At 39.2% G+C, this 18,101-nt stretch overlaps 1 protein-coding gene across 3 annotated transcripts in view; it reads left to right on the top strand.

Annotated features, from left to right (window-relative positions):
• The first annotated feature begins 11,024 nt into the window (after positions 1-11,024).
• The window catches only part of LOC147375279 (cytochrome P450 4A11-like), a 31,197-nt gene continuing 24,120 nt past the window's right edge, over positions 11,025-18,101 (top strand). Inside the window, exons 1-2 of one of the 3 annotated variants that reach the window (XM_086387004.1) lie at positions 11,025-11,115; positions 11,615-11,684. The gene's annotated coding sequence lies outside the window, so the exon portion shown is untranslated. Of the gene's footprint in view, positions 11,116-11,614; positions 11,685-18,101 lie in introns of those variants that run through there. The other 2 variants (XM_086387014.1, XM_086386995.1) reach the window with 2 other exon arrangements.

Genomic DNA, 18,101 nt, shown 5'->3' with positions numbered 1-18,101 from the left:
AGATGCTTGTGACAAAAAGGCCCATTAAAATGGTTCCATCTACCAGTGACCCCCCCCCCCAAAATAGTTTTGTCTTATCCTAGCTTGGTGACACAATTATAAAAGGTAAAAAAAAAAAAAGTAAAACTTTTTTTTTTTAAGTAACAAATATAGTGATTCCATTTAATAATGATCAACTACAATTTCTTTTACAAAATAGTGATGATTGACAAGTTGCCCTGATAGATTTCAGGGGTCAAATTTTGTTTCATTTACCCTCAAGCCCCCTTTTTACATTTTTTAAAAACACATTCTGTGATTTTTCCAAAAAAATTTTCTATTCAACCTTTGGATGGGGCAATTTTAGTTTTCACAGATGGCTCCTCTAATGGTAAAGCAGTTACAATTTTAATAAAAAAATCCCATGTTCAGATAACTAAAGAGACATCTGCCCAAAGAGCTGAGTTAAGAACAATTATTTGCGCTTTTCAACATTTGAGAGACCATACCTTCAATCTTTTGACTGACTCCCGATATATTGTAGGGTTGTTTCCTCATATTGAGACTGCTAATATCCCCAAAAATAAGACTACCATCTTCTCCTTGTTGTTTAATTTACAAAAAGAGATTAAACATAGAGATAAAAAATATTTTGTGGGACATATTAGAGCCCATTCCGGCTTGCCCAGCCCTTTACATTAAAAAAATGTTTTGACAAATACATTAACTAAGGTAATTGCTTTAAACTTACATAAAAAGATTGACAAGGCCAAAAATTCTCACAAAATTCACCATCAAAATACAGTTGGTTTAAGGTATAAATTTCATATCCCTAAGAAGACAGCTAGACAAATAGTTATGTCAAATTGCCTAACATCTACTCCATCTCTACCATTAGGAGTAAATCCCCAAGGCCTTAGGCCTAATGCTCTCTGACAAATAGACGTAACTCATTCCCTGGTCTTTAAAAAACTGTCATTTGTACATGTTACCGTAGAATACTTTTTCTCATGTTATTACAGCCTCTGCTAGATCAGGTAAAACAACAAAAGATGTAATTCAACACTTGTTTCAATGCTTTTCCCAAATAAGACTCCCTAAACAGATAAAAACAAATAATGCCCCAACTTATACTTCTGCTTCTTTTAAGAGATTTTGTCAACAATTTTCTATAGTACATTCAACAAGAATACCTTATAATTCCCAAGGCCAAGCCATAGTAAAAAGGACACACCAGACTTTAAAAAATCAAATAACTAAATTAAGGCAGGGAAAATTTAAGTATTCTTCTCCACATCATGTTCTACACCATGCTTTGTTTGTAATTAATCATTTAAATGTAGACACATAGGGACAGACTATAATGATGAGACACTAGATTCCTGAAGGGGCTACGACTTGGCCCCTGGTCAAGTAAAAAGACCTCCTTACCAAAAAGTGAAAAAGGCCAGATGTGCTGTTAACTTGCGAGAGAGGGTATGCTTGTGTGTTTCCACAAAATTCCACTTCTCCTGTCTGGATTCCTGACAGACTGATTTGACATGTCCAGTCCCATGAGATCTCCAAGATCACAAAGACCCCTGAGGTCACTGAGATCCCTGGAGTCCTAGAGTCCAAGAAAAAAGATGTGGAGATCAAAAGCTCATCGAGTCCAGACCTGAGAGAGCCAAAAAAAAAAAAAAAAAAGGCCGAAGGGCGAGTGACCCTTCACCTGAGGCTTCACCACTAATGCATCACTTCAGACACCTGGTGCTTCAGGAGAGACATGCTGATCGAGTCGAACTGTATTCTGCTCCATCTCGTTGCCATCATTGTACTCAAACAACTACCTCCAACACGGTGCCAACTTGGGGCCAGCTAAAACATCCCGCTCAACAGGCTGAAAAATTAATACAAAGGGAGACACATGAGGCCACTCCTATGGTAATGTTTGTGGCTATGCTTGCTGTGTGGGCTTGTCAGCTGAGGCCCTCCAGCACAGAAAAATTTCATTGGGCCTATTTGCCTAATCCACCATCTTTCCAGCCTGTTGATTGGATAAATGAGCCCATTCGTGTGTTTTTTAATGATACTCATCTTTTGGGCAGGGCTTCCATCTATCCTAATAATGCTAAAACAGTGGTCAGCGCTCCCTTCAATTTTTCAGTCATGTCCATTTATCCACCTATTTGCTTTGCCATACCTTCCTCCTTACAAGGATCAGCTCTGGTTTTGAATGGATGTGTTAGCACTTCCTTAAAAGGCATGCTTACTGATTCTCCGAGAGAGACAATGGCAAAAGACTTTTGGTCCTTACAGCTGCTGATGCCAGGGACACACACACAAAAAACCAATATGATGCCATAAAACAGACAGCCCCTCATTTAAAAGACTTTCCAAGTGGTACACTGCCCCCTCCAGATTCTGATAAACGAAGACTACAGGCCTAAAAAAACATGAACAAAATTTCTGGCTTTCCTTGTTAAAAAAAAATACATGTATACCCTAAAGTTATCTATTCCCATTGTTGCCACCAGACATTATCTGATCAAATGGGGGTGTCCCTATCTTTTGGATCAACGATTAAACTTGATTTTTAAAAAAACCTTATAGATCCATGTAAAATGATTCATTCATCCCTTATCCTTTAGCAATTACTAGGTGACATGTTAATGGATGGTTTCCTCCTTGAGTGAGTTTCGATGAAACAGGTCCCATACAACCTAAATTATGGAAAACATTGGCTGCTATGACACCTGTGATTTTACATAGACCTTTAAATGAACAAAGATATATTGTACGGGCCTGTGTACATTCTCCCTACACCTTTTTGTTGGCCAAAAATCAGAGTGATTTGGGAGTTTTTAAAAGAAAAACTGTTTATAATGTCAAATGTGTAAATTGTTTTATATCAAGTTGTGTTGATAGAAATGATTATAGTAATTATAAGACTGTGATGATTGTAAAACAACCACCATATTTGATGGTTCCTGTAAAATTAGAGGGACAATGGTTTGATAATTATGCATTAAAAATTTTGTATGAACTTAATGGCTTAATTTCTTGATCTAAGAGATTATTACAGCTCTAATTGTGGAAATAACTGCCTTGATTGCCATAATTGCTTCAGTTACAGTTTCTGCTATTGCTCTGTCAAAAAAAGTACATACTGCCTCATTTGTTGATCAGCTGTCCAAAAATGTCTCTGTAGCTCTTACTACACAAAAAATTATGGATAAAAAAATAAGAAGTAAGGTCAATGCTTTAGAAAAAAACAGTCCTGCTTATAGGGCAAAAAATTACAAATTTAAAAATTAAGTTGTCTTTAAGGTTCCATGCTGAATTTAAATAGATGTGCGTTACCCCTCTACAAGTAAATAATTCCATACATTCTTAAAAACACATTAAAAATCATATTTTAGGCGTCTAAAATCATTCAGATTTTAGTATTGATATTTCTAAGTTACATCAAGATATTCAAAGCATGAAACAGGCAGAGTCTGACTTTTCCTCTCAATGGCTTTCTAATTTCCTTTTTAAAAATCTAGAGGGGTATCTTTCCCATAGATCCTTTTTTACAATAATGATCAATGTGGCCGTGTGCTTATGCCTGTTGGTTCTGATTTGTGTAATAGCCCCGTGCCTTTTCAGAATACTCAACCAAAGTGTTTCTGCTTTATCTACTGAGTTTCATACTTATGCTCTAAAAAATAAAAAAGGGGGAGATGTTGGGAGCCACGTTAGACATTACTGACAAAATGGAGGCACGGCCCCAGCCCTCTCTCCTCATTCCGCAGGCACGGTCCCAGAATAAAAGAGTTAAGTTTTGTGATCTTGACTTGTTCTTTCCTTTCTTCAGTTGAGTTGGCTAGAAAGAATGTTAAGGTGCTTCTTGTTCTTGAAAAAAAAACATGAGAAAACACAAAGCCTTCTGCAGTTGTGCCCAGAAAATAATCTATAAAGTAACCATTGACATTTGTTCAAAGATTTTTACAAAAAATGTCCCAAGATGAACAGGTAGGCCACAGCTTGAGGCCATGGGAAAGATTGTTATCTGAGACCTGTTTGTGAGGAAAGTGTTTATGGCAAAGGAAGTTTGCTGAGTTTAGGGTTTAAAAATAATTTAAAATAATTTTAAAATAATTTAAAAGCCTTTTTAGGAGATAGTGAGCTTAAGATACTAGGGGCAAACAAGATTTAAAAAAATAAACTGAAAAATGTGGTATGTGGCCCAGACATAAACATGAGTTACAATGTAATCACAAGTAAACACGATTCTGAGAGAATCGCTGAAACAGGAACTCTGAAAGACAACAAAGAGATAATAAATCTGGGTGAGGGGGAGCTAAAAATGTAAGACCTCTGACCTAATACTTTTGAAAAAATAAAAAAAGACCTGATGCTTAAAATAAACATGTAGTCCAGTATCTCGAATCAGAGACTACATCATTTCCCGCAGACATCACTCATCCCTTCAGGCTGATTCCCTGGCTGCTAGAGCTACACTCTGACAAAACATCACTCATTATCAGAGAAATGCAAATCAAAACCACAAGGAGGTACCATCTCATGCTGGTCAGAATGGCTGCTATCAAAAAGTCTGCAAACAATAAATGCTAGAGAGGATGCAGAGAAAAGGGAACCCTCTTACACTGTTGGTGGGAATGCAAACTAGTACAGCCACTATGGAGAACAGTGTGGAGATTCCTTAAAAAACTGGAAATAGAACTGCCATACCACCCAGCAATCCCACTGCTGGGCATATACACCAAAGACACCAGAATTTAAAGAGACACGTGTACCCTAATGTTCATCGAAGCACTGTTTACAATAGCCAGGCCATGGAAGCAACCTCTAAGTCCATCTGCAGATGAATCGATAAGAAAGTTGTGGTACATATACATAATGGGATATTACTCAGCTATTAAAAAGAATGCATTTGAATCACTTCTAATGAGGTGGATGAAACTGGAGCCTATTATACAGAGTGACGTACGTCAGAAAGAAAAACACCAATACAGTATATTAACGCATATATATGGAATTTAGAAGGATGGCAACAATGACCCTATATGCAAGACAGCAAAAGAGACACAGGTGTAAAGAACAAACTTTTGGACTCTATGCGAGAAGACGAGGGTGGGGTGACTTGAGAGAATAGCATTGAAATACGTATATTATCATATGTGAAATAGATTGCCAGTCCAGGTTTGATGCATGAAACAGGGTGCTCAGGGCTGGTGCACTGGGATGACCCTGAGGGATGGGATGGGGAGGGATGTGGGAGGGGATTTCAGGATGGGGAACACATGTACACCCATGGCTAATTCATATCAATGTATGGCAAAAACCACCACAATATTGTAAAGTAATTAGCCTCCAAATAAAATAAATAAATAAATAAATGTAAAAAGGACTGCACTCAATATATCAGCAAATTTGGAAAACTCAGCAGTGGCCACAGGACTGGAAAAAGTTGGTTTTCATTCCAATCCCAAAGAAGCGCAATGCTAAAGAATGCTCAAACTACATACCATCATGCTTATTTTAAGATTATGCTCAAAATCCTTCAAGTTAGGATTCAGCAGTATGTGAATTGAGAATTTCCAGATGTTCAAGCTGGGTTTAGAAAAGGAAGAGGAATCAGAAATCAAATTATCAACATTTGCTGGGTCATAAAGAAAGCAAGGAAATTTCAGAAGAACATCTACTTCTGCTTCATTGACTACGCTAAAGTGTTTGATTGTGTGGATCACAAAAATCTGTGGAAAATCCTTGAAGAGATGAGAGTACCAGACTACCTTACCTGTCTCCTGAGAAACCTGTGTGCTGGTCAAGAAACAACAGTTAGAACTGGACATGAAACAATGGACTGGTTCCAAGTTGGGAAAGGAGTACGTCAAGGCTGTATATTGTCACCCTGTTTATTGAGTTTCTATGCAGAGTATATCATGCAAAATGTTGGGCTGGATGACTCACAAATTGGAAACAAGATTACCAGGAGAAATAACAACTTCAGATATGCAGATGATACCACTCTAATGGCAGAAAGTGCTGCTGCTGCTAAGTCGTTTCAGTTGTGTCTGACTCTGTGCAACCCCAGAGACGTCAGCCCACCAGGCTCCCCCATCCCTGGGATTCTCCAGGCAAGAACACTGGAGTGGGTTGCCATTTCCTTCTCCAACGCATGAAAGTGAAGAGTGAAAGTGAAGTCACTCAGTCGTGTCCGACTGTTAGCGACCCCATGGACTGCAGCCTACCAGGCTCCTCTGTCCATGGGATTTTCCAGGCAAGAGTACTGGGTGGGGTGCCAGAAGAGGAACTAAAAAACCTCTTGATAAGAGTGAAAAAAAAGAGTGAAAACACTGGCCTGAAACTCCGTGTTCAAAATACTAGGATCATGGCATTTGGTGCCATCACCTCATGGCAAATAGAAGTGGAAAAAGTGGAAGCAGTGACAGATTTTATTTTCCTGGGCTCCAAAATCACTGTGGATGGTGACCACAGCCATGAAATTAGAAGATGCTTGCTCCTTGGAAGGAAAGCGATGATAAACCTAGATAGTATATTAAAAAGCAGAGACATTATTTTGCCAACAAATATCCATATTGTCAAAGCTATGGTTTTTCCAGTAGCCATGTGCAAATGTGAGAGTTGGACTTTAAAGAAGGCTGAGCACCGAAGAATTGTTGCTTTCAAATTGTGGTGCTGGAGAAGACTCCTGTGAGTCCCTTGGACTGAAAGGAGATCAAACCAGTCAATCCTTAAAGAAATCAAGCCTGAATATTCATTGGAAGGACTGATGCTGAAGCTGAAGCTCCTGTAGTATCACTACCTAATGTGAAGAACAGACTGATTGGAAAAGACCCTGATGCTGGGAAATATTGAGTGCAGGAAGAGAAGGGGGTGGCAGAGGATGTGATTTTTGGGTACCATCACCAATTCAATGGACATGAATTTGAGCAAACTCCAGGAGAAAGTGAAGGACAGAGAAGCCTGGCATGCTGTAGTCCATGGGTCGCAAAGAGTCAGACTCAACTTAGCAACAGAACAACAACAACATTGCTACTTCATGCCCTAGACTGCCTGTGTCCTCTTTACCATTGACCACATAGTCGTTAGTGTCTTTCCAACTGCTTCTATTAGATAACCAGTTCCATCCAGAAGCCAATTCAGGAAACTTATCCTTAAGATTTTGCTCCTCTACAACCATTATGGGTAGCAAAATCTGAGTTATTCTGAGTTCTAACAGAGAAACAGAACCAGCAGAATAGACGTCTACACAGGGAAAAAGACAAATGCAGCAGGAAAAGGTGCCTGAATACTGCTTCTCTGCTCAGCCACGAGCTCTCCTACCTCCTTCTCTGTCATCCCACTAGGAAGCTGAGCAGCTGAGCTTAAGAAGGGACCATGGGGACCAGGCAGTCCGGTGGATCAGATGACTGACTGAGTGGGAAGGGCAGGGCAGGGAGAGACAGGCCAGGCAAAGATCCTCCTCACACAGCACCAAAGGCGAGTGGGAAGGGCAAGGAAGGCAAGTGCTCACTCACCAATCCGCTGGAAGAAGAAGTCATGTATATCTGGGCCTTAGGATCTTCAAGAGACAGAGAAGACTGAGTCAGGCAGAGACTGAGGGATTCCCAGAGGAAGCCAGGTGATAAATAGGATGGGGACATCCCCTGCCTAGACTTAAGGTGCAGGCCCAGGATCCCTCCCCACATGGCACCCTGAGCCCTTTGCTCTCACGAAGCTTCAACTTCTCCCAGGAACCCTTACCTCCTCGAGTGTATACAGCTTTGGCATAGTTAGTGTCATATATGTTCAGGAAACCAAGGAACTCTCCAAACCAGAGTGGGTGGAGGTAGGGGAACTGGTGATCCCAGAACAACATCTTGTTCAGCCTCCTGGAATGCTGGATCTGAAATAGCAACAGAAAACCTGGCCACTCAGGAACACAGTGTCGCCAGTGAAGTCAGCAGGGAAAAGAGGAGGCTGCCTGGGAAGATGCAAGGAGCACCCCTTCTTCCTCCTTCATGCCCCTCCCAGCCAGTCACAGTCCTACACATCTTTGGGCTCAGTCCCCCACCCAACCCATAGCCACTGCTCTAAATCCAAGTCACCCTCACCTGGGTGAGCTTAGAGACCCCAAACTAGCCAACCTACTTCCACCTGGTACCTGCCACCATCCCCCATCTCCACTGCAGTCAGAAAGATATTTTTTTTCAGCATCAAAGTTTTTCGTTAGAAAGAAAATTCCAGATTATTGTTCAATACAGAAACCACCTTGATCTCAATTCTGTTAGGTCATGGGACACATTTTTATTGAGGACCTACTATATGCAGAGTACTGTCTAGATGTCTTGGGGAATAAGATAAACATGGTCCTTCCCTTTCATTCTGTGAGGGGAAGACTGATAACAAATAAGCAAACAATGAAGTAAAATGACTACAGACTAAAGTGAGTACTAAGAAGGAAATAAGCACAGTGCTGGGAGAGAGACTAACACGGAGGCCCTGCTGGATAGGGTGACCAAGGATGGGGTCTTATTGGAGAGGACATTCATGGTCAAACTGAAGGATGTTAATGGAGCTGACCCTGTGAAGAGTAAGAGAAGAGCGTTCCAGGTAAAGGGAGCCCCAAGCAATGTCTGGAATAGGAAAAAATGTGGTGTCTCCCAGGAGCTGCCACTAGATGGGGCAGTGGCCTGAGATAAGTTTGGAGAGATTGTCCAGAGGGTGGTGTATGTTCTAGGACAGAGAGTATAGAAAGGATGATATAGAGAAAGAAGCTGGCATCATGCCAGCACATAGCAAGTAGATACAAAATGAATGAGAGTCAAATATTAGCAAAGTTGGAGTTAGAAATTTAAGGTGATGGTCTTAATTCTGACACTTCATTTGCGTCTTGAAAAGTGCAGTATCCCTGTTTTCTTGTCTGTAAAACAAGGTTAATAACACCTGGTAAACTGAGGAGTAGTTGTGATTGTGCTTTGGAAAGTATAAGCACTATGCAAATATTGAACAGAGAGCTTTGAAACCTTTACTGCTTTTACTCCCAGAATCGTGCAGGGTACAGGATTACACCGTGTAGGAGTAAGGATAACTCGCTTTCTCAGAATCATTTCTGTATTTAATTCCAGGCAGACAGTGGTGATACAGATTTGTCATCGTTCAGTGTCTGACTCTTTGAGACCCCATAGATTGCAGCATGTCAGGCTTCCTTGCCCTTCAGCATCTCCTGGAGCTTGCTCAAACTTATGCCCATTGAATCAGTGATGCCATTCAACCTTCTCATCCTCTGACATCCCTTTCTCCTCCTGCCTTCAATCTTTCCCAACATCAGGGTCTTTTCCAATGAGCCAGTCCTTCATATCAGGTGGCCAAAGTACTGGAGCTTCAGCTTCAGCTTCAGCATCAGTCCTTCCAATGACTGATTTCCTTTACGATTGACTGGTTTGATCTCCTTGTAGTTCAAGGGACCCTCAAGTGTCTTCTCTAACACCACAGTTCAAAATATCAATTCTTTGATGCTCAGCTTTCTTTATGGTCCAACTCTCACATCCAAAAATGACTACTGGAAAAACCATAGCTTTGACTTTACGGACAGTTGCTGGCAAAGTACTGTCTCTACTTTTTAACATACTGTCTAGGCTTGTCATAGTTTTTCTTCCAAGGAGCAAGTGTCTTTTAATTTCATGGCTGCAGTCATCATCCAGAGTGATTTTGGAGCCCCCCCAAATCAAGTCTGTCACTGTTTCCTTTGTTTCCCAATATATTTGCCATGAAGAGATGGGACCAGATGCCATGATCTTTATTTTTGAATGCTGAGTTTTAAGCCAGCTTCAATGGGGGTGGTATATATGACCACAGGCTAAATAGAATTGTTCTGTGACTTCCACTGCATGGTGAAAGCAAACAAATATATAGGCTTGAAATACTTCTCCTGGAAGTTGCTGTCTTTATATGAGCACAAAAATAAACAAGATATGATAACTCGAATCAGCATCAAACCCAACTTTCTCAAATGCAGAGAACAAGAAGTGCTTGTGACCTCCACATAGCAGTAATCACTTCAAGTGGCTGTCTTGAGAATCGACTACATTCCCTCTTCACCTTTCTACTGCCTATAACCTGAACCAGGAAGCATCCTGAAATAAAAATATTAAGTTCCTTGTTAAAATATGGCACTAAAACTGACCCGTCTGCTGAAGATGATGATTTAACAAGTCCAAAGTTACACTTCCTCCCTCTTTCATTCATTTATCAAATCAGTAAGTGTTGGGAGCCGTGTTAGGCATTACTGACAAAATGGAGGCATGGCCCCAACTCCCTCTCCTTGTCCTGCAGACATGGACCCAGGATGAAGGAGCTAGGTCTTGTGATTCTGATTTGTTTTTTCCTTTCCTTGGCTGAGTTGACTGAAAAGAATATTAAGGTGCCTATTGTTCTTGAGAGGAGCATGAGAAGGCACAAAGCCTTCTGCAGTTGTGCTCAGAGAATAATTCATAAAGTTAATCATTGACATTTGTTCAAGGATCTTTACAAAAGAGTGTTCCAGGATGAGCACATACGCTGCAGCTTGAGGCCATGGGAAAGATTGTTATCTGAAACTTATTTGTGAGGGAAATGTTTATGGCAAAGGAGATTGCTGAATTTAGGGCTTAGGAATAATTAAAAATAGAAGCTAAAGATTTAAGGAATGTTGTAATGTTAGCATATTTTACTATAGCTTATAGAGATTAGGAACCTTAGAGAGATTAATAGCTAGAAGCCTTTTTAAGAGATAGTGAGTTCAGGATACTAGGGGCAAACAGGATTTAGAAAGATAAGAAATAAACTGAGGTTTGTGGTATGCAGCCCAGATATAAGCACGAGTTACAATGTAATCACAAGTTAAAGTAAACACAATTCTGAGAGAACCGCTGAAGCAGAAACTCTGCTTGAAGGACAGCAATGATTTATGGAGACAATAAATCTGGGTGAGGGGAAATTGAAAATGTCAAACCTCTGACCTAATGCTTTTGTCAAAGTATAAAAGAGAATCTAAAGCTTGAAATAAACATGCAGTCCAAGAAAACTGAGAGGCTGCATCATTACTCGCCAACACCGCCCATCCCTTCAGGTTGATTCCCTGGCTGCTGGAGCTGGACTCCGCAAGTAAGTATTTATTGAGGATCATCAGTAGGTACTGTCTTCTGGTCCAGGTTATGGAAATTATAAGGACATAGAATGCTTAGTGACAACTTTCAAGGAGTCCTTGGTTGGGTTAGGTGAGTACCAAATGAATGGGAAAAATATTCACTGGTTAATAAATATTAACCACAGCTGACATACTTTTTTTAAAGAATTTAGCTCATGCTCTACAGTTGAATAGTCTCACTTTGTAATAAGCTCATCGAAAATTCTCCACAAACATCATTTTCAGTGATTGCTACATCTAACCACAGAGTTTGCCAACACTTTCTCACAAAGGCAGCCCTGAGTAGTGAGGCTGAATTTATACCAGTACATGGAACTGATAACCTGAAAGACTCTCCTGCTACTCGGATCACTGGAAAACAGATCAAGCATGAAACACTCTTGGAAAATTAGGCTGCATTCATATATGGATGGCAGTTCAACCCACTCATTATCTTTTTATGCTCATGGCTAACAGCAAAGTCTCTGGAGCCAGACTGCCTGAGTTTGAATCCTGGTTCTACCTCTCACCAACAGAGTGACCCTGGGTAAGCAGCCAGCCTCTTAGTGCCTTCATTTTCTTGTCTAGACTATGGGGATTTTAAAAATGTGTCTTATCTATCCATAGGTGTGAGTGGGGTATTAAAGTCTCCCACTATTATTGTGTTATTGTTAATTTCTCCTTTCATACTTGTTAGCATTTGTCTTAAATATTGCGGCGCTCCTGTGTTGGGTGCATATATATTTATAATTGTTATATTTTCTTCTTGGATTGATCCTTTGATCATTAGGTAGTGACCATCTTTGTCTCTTTTTACAGCCTTTGTTTTAAAGTCTATTTTATCTGATATAAGTATTGCTACTCCTGCTTTCTTTTGGTCCCTATTTGCATGGAAAATCTTTTTCCAGCCCTTCACTTTCAGTCTGTATGTGTCCCCTGTTTTGAGGTGGGTCTCTTGTAGACAACATATGTAGGGGTCTTGTTTTTGTATCCATTCAGCCAGTCTTTGTCTTTTGGTCGGGGCATTCAACCCATTTACATTTAAGGTAATTACTGATAAGTATGATCCCGTTGCCATTTACTTTATTGTTTTGGGTTTGAGTTTATACACTGTTTTTGTGTTTCCTGTCTAGAGAATATCCTTTAGTATTTGTTGGAGAGCTGGTTTGGTGGTGCTGAATTCTCTCAGCTTTTGCTTGTCTGTAAAGCTTTTGATTTCTCCTTCATATTTGAATGAGATCCTTGCTGGCTACAGTAATCTGGGCTGTAGGTTATTTTCTTTCATCACTTTAAGTATGTCTTGCCATTCCCTCCGGCTTGAAGAGTTTCTATTGAAAGATCAGCTGTAATCCTAATGGGAATTCCCTTGTGTGTTATTTGTTGTTTTTCCCTTGCTGCTTTTAATATTTGTTCTTTGTGCTTGATCTTTGTTAATTTGATTAATATGTGTCTTGTGGTGTTTCGCCTTGGGTTTATCCTGTTTGGGACTCTCTGGGTTTCTTGGACTTGGGTGATTATTTCCTTCCCCATTTTAGGGAAATTTTCAACTATTATCTCCTCAAGTATTTTCTCATGGTATTTCTTTTTGTCTTCTTCTTCTGGGACCCCTATGATTCGAATGTTGTAGCGTTTAATATTGTCCTGGAGGTCTCTGAGATTGTCCTCATTTCTTTTAATTCATTTTTCTTTTGTCCTCTCTGATTCATTTATTTCTACCATTCTATCTTCTAATTCACTAATCCTATCTTCTGCCTCTGTTATTCTACTATTTGTTGCCTCCAGAGTGTTTTTAATTTCATTTATTGCATTATTCATTTTATATTGACTCTCTTTTATTTCTTCTAGGTCCTTGTTAAACCGTTCTTCCATCTTCTCAATCTTTGTCTCCAAGCTATTTATCTATGATTCCATTTTGATTTCAAGATTTAGGATCAATTTCACTATCATTATTCGGAATTCTTTATCAGGTAGATTCCCTATCTCTTCCTCTTTTGTTTGGTTTGGTGGGCTTTTATCCTGTTCCTTTGTCTGCTGGGTATTCCTCTGTCTCTTCACTCACACCTATGGATAGATCAACTAAACAGAAAATTAACAAGGAAACACAAACTTTAAACGATACAATAGACCAGTTAGACCTAATTGATATCTATAGGACATTTCATCCCAAAACAATGAATTTCACCTTTTTCTCAAGCGCACATGGAACCTTCTCCAGGATAGATCACATCCTGGGCCATAAATCTAGCCTTGGTAAATTCAAAAAAATGGAAATTATTCCAAGCATCTTTTCTGACCACAATGCAGTAAGATTAGATCTCAATTACAGGAGAAAAACTATTAAAAATTCCAACATATGGAGGCTGAACAACACGCTGCTGAATAACCAACAAATCACAGAAGAAATCAAAAAAGAAATCAAAATTTGCATAGAAACTAATGAAAATGAAAACACAACAACTCAAAACCTGTGGGACACTTTAAAAGCAGTCCTAAGGGGAAAGTTCATAGCAATACAGGCATACCTAAAGAAACAAGAAAAAAGTCAAATAAATAACCTAACCCTACACCTAAAGCAACTAGAAAAGGAAGATATGAAGAACCCCAGGGTTAGTAGAAGGAAAGAAATCTTAAAAATTAGGGCAGAAATAAATGCAAAAGAAACAAAAGAGACCATAGCAAAAATCAACAAAGCCAAAAGCTGGTTCTTTGAAAGGATAAATAAAATTGACAAACCATTAGCCAGACTCATCAAGAAACAAAGGGAGAAAAATCAAATCAATAAAATTAGAAATGAAAATGGAGAGATCACAGCAGACAACACAGAAATACAAAGGATCATAAGAGACTACTATCAACAATTATATGCCAATAAAATGGACAACGTGGAAGAAATGGACAAATTCTTAGAAAAGTACAACTTTCCAAAACTGGAACAGGAAGAAATAGAAAATCTTAACAGACCCATCACAAGCATGGAAATTGAAACTGTAATCAAAAATCTTCCAGCAAACAAAAGCCCAGGTCCAGACGGCTTCACAGCTGAATTCTACCAAAAATTTAGAGAAGAGCTAACACCTATCCTGCTCAAACTCTTCCAGAAAATTGCAGAGGAAGGTAAACTTCCAAACTCATTCTATGAGGCCACCATCACCCTAATACCAAAACCTGACAAAGATGCCACAAAAAAAGAAAACTACAGGCCAATATCACTGATGAACATAGATGTAAAAATCCTTAACAAAATTCTAGCAATCAGAATCCAACAATACATTAAAAAGATCATACACCATGACCAAGTGGGCTTTATCCCAGGGATGCAAGGATTCTTCAATATCTGCAAATCAATCAATGTTATACACCACATTAACAAATTGAAAAACAAAAACCATATGATTATTTCAATAGATGTGGAGAAAGCCTTTGACAAAATTCAACATCCATTTATGATAAGAACTCTCCAGAAAGCAGGAATAGAAGGAACATACCTCAACATAATAAAAGCTATATATGACAAACCCATAGCAAACATTATCCTCAATGGTGAAAAATTGAAAGCATTTCCCCTAAAGTCAGGAACAAGACAAGGGTGCCCACTTTCACCATTACTATTCAACATAGTTTTGGAAGTTTTGGCCACAGCAATCAGAGCAGAAAAAGAAATAAAAGGAATCCAAATTGGAAAAGAAGAAGTAAAACTCTCACTGTTTGCAGATGACATGATCCTTTAGATAGAAAACCCTAAAGACTCCACCAGAAAATTACTAGAACTAATCAATGATTATGTAAAGTTGCAGGATATAAAATCAACACACAGAAATCCCTTGCATTCCTATACACTAATAATGAGAAAACTGAAAGAAAAATTAAGGAAACAATTCCATTCACCATTGCAATGGAAAGAATAAAATACTTAGGAATATATCTACCTAAAGAAACTAAAGACCTATATATAGAAAACTATAAAACACTGGTGAAAGAAATCAAAGAGGACACTAATAGATGGAGAAATATACCATGTTCATGGATTGGAAGAATCAATATAGTGAAAATGAGTATACTACCCAAAGCAATTTATAGATTCAATGCAATCCCTATCAAGCTACCAACAGTATTCTTCACAGAGCTAGAACAAATAATTTCACAATTTGTATGGAAATACAAAAAACCTCGAATAGCCAAAGCTATCTTGAGAAAGAAGAATGGAACTGGAGGAATCAACCTACCTGACTTCAGACTCTATTACAAAGCCACAGTTATCAAGACAGTATGGTACTGGCACAAAGACAGAAATATAGATCAATGGAACAAAATAGAAAGCCCAGAGATAAATCCACGCACATATGGACACCTTATCTTTGACAAAGGAGGCAAGAATATACAATGGATTAAAGACAATCTCTTTAACAAGTGGTGCTGGGAAAACTGGTCAACCACTTGTAAAAGAATGAAACTAGAACACTTTCTAACACCATACACAAAAATAAACTCAAAATGGATTAAAGATCTCAACGTAAGACCAGAAACTATAAAACTCCTAGAGGAGAACATAGGCAAAACACTCTCCGACATACATCATGGCAGGATCCTCTAAGACCCACCTCCCAGAATATTGGAAATAAAAGCAAAAATAAACAAATGGGACCTAATTAAACTTAAAAGCTTCTGCACAACAAAGGAAACTATTAGCAAGGTGAAAAGGCAGCCTTCAGAATGGGAGAAAATAATAGCAAATGAAGCAACAGACAAACAACTAATCTCAAAAATATACAAGCAACTCCTACAGCTCAACTCCAGAAAAATAAATGACCCAATCAAAAAATGGGCCAAAGAACTAAATAGACATTTCTCCAAAGAAGACATACAGATGGCTAACAAACACATGAAAAGATGCTCAACATCACTCATTATCAGAGAAATGCAAATCAAAACCACTATGAGGTACCATTTCACGCCAGTCAGAATGGCTGTGATCCATAAGTCTACAAGCAATAAATGCTGGAGAGGGTGTGGAGAAAAGGGAACCCTCTTACACTGTTGGTGGGAATGCAAACTAGTACAGCCACTATCGAGAACAGTGTGGAGATTCCTTAAAAAACTGGAAATAGAACTGCCTTATGATCCAGCAATCCCACTGCTGGGCATACACTCTGAGGAAACCAGAAAGGAAAGAGACACGTGTACCCCATGTTCATCGCAGCACTGTTTATAATAGCCAGGACATGGAAGCAACCTAGATGCCCATCAGCAGATGAATGGATAAGAAAGCTGTGGTACATATACACAATGGAGTATTACTCAGCCATTAAAAAGAATACATTTGAATCAGTTCTAATGAGATGGATAAAACTGGAACCTATTATACAGAGTGAAGTAAGCCAGGAAGAAAAACACCAATATAGTATACTAACGCATATATATGGAATTTAGAAAGATGGTAACAATAACCCTGTGTACGAGACAGCAAAAGAGACACCGATGTATAGATCAGTCTTATGGACTCTGTGGGAGAGGGAGAGGGTGGGGAGATTTGGGAGAATAGCATTGAAACATGTATAATATCATGTATGAAACGAGTCGCCAGTCCAGGTTCGATGCACGGTACTGGATGCTTGGGGCTGGTGCACTGGGATGACCCAGAGGGAGGGTAGGGGAGGGAGGAGGGAGGTGGGTTCAGGATGGGGAACGCGGGTATACCTGTGGCGGATTCATTTTGATATTTGGCAAAACTAATACAATATTGTAAAGTTTAAAAAAAAAAAGAATGAAAAATGAAACAAACCTGAGGGACATTAAAGATTGTCAACAGATCTGAAATATAATTTCTTAGAAAGATAGAGATTACCAAATTGTGTGAGGAAAAAGGAATTAAGCAATAAACATTAAATGAAAAATAAAATAAAATAAAAATGTGTCTTGTAGGATCCTTGTGACATAAAACATATAATGTTCTTTGCTTAGTGCCCAGAATGTAGGAGGTGCTCACTAATGTTAGCTACTATCAAGCATTTTGAGCCCAGCTGTATAGAAGAAGCCAAGGACTGAGGGAGGGAAAGGGTAATAACCAGAATTCAAATCCAGCTTCTCCCACTTCAGAGTTCATTTCCTTACTGCCCCTATGCTGTGGCAGAAAAGCTCAGTGCTGAGCCAAGTGAGGGAAAGAGTCATAGTCCAAGAGTCCTTGTGTGGGGTCACAGGGGGATGGAAGGCAACCAAAGAACTAGGTGAAAGTGGAGAGGAATGAGTGTAAGCGGTTACATGCCCTGGAGTTTGGACAGAGCTCAGGATTTAGGGAAAAGAACTCTGGCCTCATGGGTTGTGTAATAAATCCCCTGTCTTCAAGATGGGCAAAGGAGGAGGGTGTTGGGAGTAAGAGGTTAAATAGTTCAAAGAGCACGTCTGTAGGAAATGGGGCCCCTTTGGGAAAGCTTTCCAAAGAATCCTTCCTGAAACATGTGGTGTTTTACTTTCTGTGTTATGGGCCTTACATATGACCTAGAAGGAGATAATCGTGGGAAAAGTGAGAGGCGTGTTGAGTTGAAGGTGATGTCCTCACCCCTTGCTTTTTCATGTATGACAAGCATGGATTTGCCAATACTTGGAAAATTTTCCTAGCGTTTGCCAACTTGTGTTCTCCTATCCAACCTCCAGACATCTTTATTTTTTAATTTTCTCCTTCCCCAGTGGCTCAAGCCTACTATTCATTCCTTCAGTGCATCCTTTATCATATTTCATTGAACTAATTCATTTTTCTGTCTTAAGGCACCAAACTGTGAACTCAAAAGATACTAATTTTTGAGTGAATGAATGACTCTGAATGAATGAATAATTGTGTGAGGTATTCAGAGAAAGGATTACCATCCTACCTTTATTAGTTTTGCAGGAGAACTGTAGCAATTTACCAGAAACTTGGTGACTTCAAACAGTATAAATTTATTTTGCTATAATTCCTGGGGTCATAGTATGA

The sequence above is a fragment of the Bos grunniens genome, chromosome 3 (assembly GCF_055505025.1).
Source record: "Bos grunniens cultivar Pamir isolate PY7600 chromosome 3, Bosgru_T2T1.0, whole genome shotgun sequence".
Taxonomy (NCBI): domain Eukaryota; kingdom Metazoa; phylum Chordata; class Mammalia; order Artiodactyla; family Bovidae; genus Bos; species Bos grunniens.
The sequence above is the reverse complement of the archived record's forward strand: the minus strand, read 5'-3'. Positions and strand labels throughout refer to the sequence as shown.